Source organism: Carlito syrichta, unplaced genomic scaffold (assembly GCF_000164805.1).
Source record: "Carlito syrichta isolate Samal-C Ts95f unplaced genomic scaffold, Tarsius_syrichta-2.0.1 Scaffold130703, whole genome shotgun sequence".
Classification (NCBI taxonomy): domain Eukaryota; kingdom Metazoa; phylum Chordata; class Mammalia; order Primates; family Tarsiidae; genus Carlito; species Carlito syrichta.
This window is the reverse complement of record NW_007074799.1, coordinates 3,994-4,354: the sequence shown is the minus strand read 5'-3', so window position 1 is coordinate 4,354 and position 361 is coordinate 3,994.

Genomic DNA, 361 nt, shown 5'->3' with positions numbered 1-361 from the left:
GAGACCAGCCTGGGCGACGTGGCTTGAGCTCGCCTCTACAGTAAATCGAGAAAAGGTCGCCGGGTGTGGTGGCGCGCGCCTGGGGTTCTAGCTGCTCGGGAGGCCGCAGTGGACGGATCGCCTGAGCCCAGGAGGTCGAGACCGCGGTGGCCGTGAGCGTGTCCCTCAACTCCAGCCTGGGCGACAGAGCGAGACTCCGACTCAAAACAAGAAGCAAAACCGGGTGGTGGCGAGAGCGGCAGTGGGGTTCGGATTCTCAGCGGAGAATGGGCAGACAGGCGCCTCCAAACACTCCCGAAATGGAAACATTCGCGCGAGAGTTTTCGGGAAGTGCTGACGACCCCCGGGAAGAAGCGCCGGG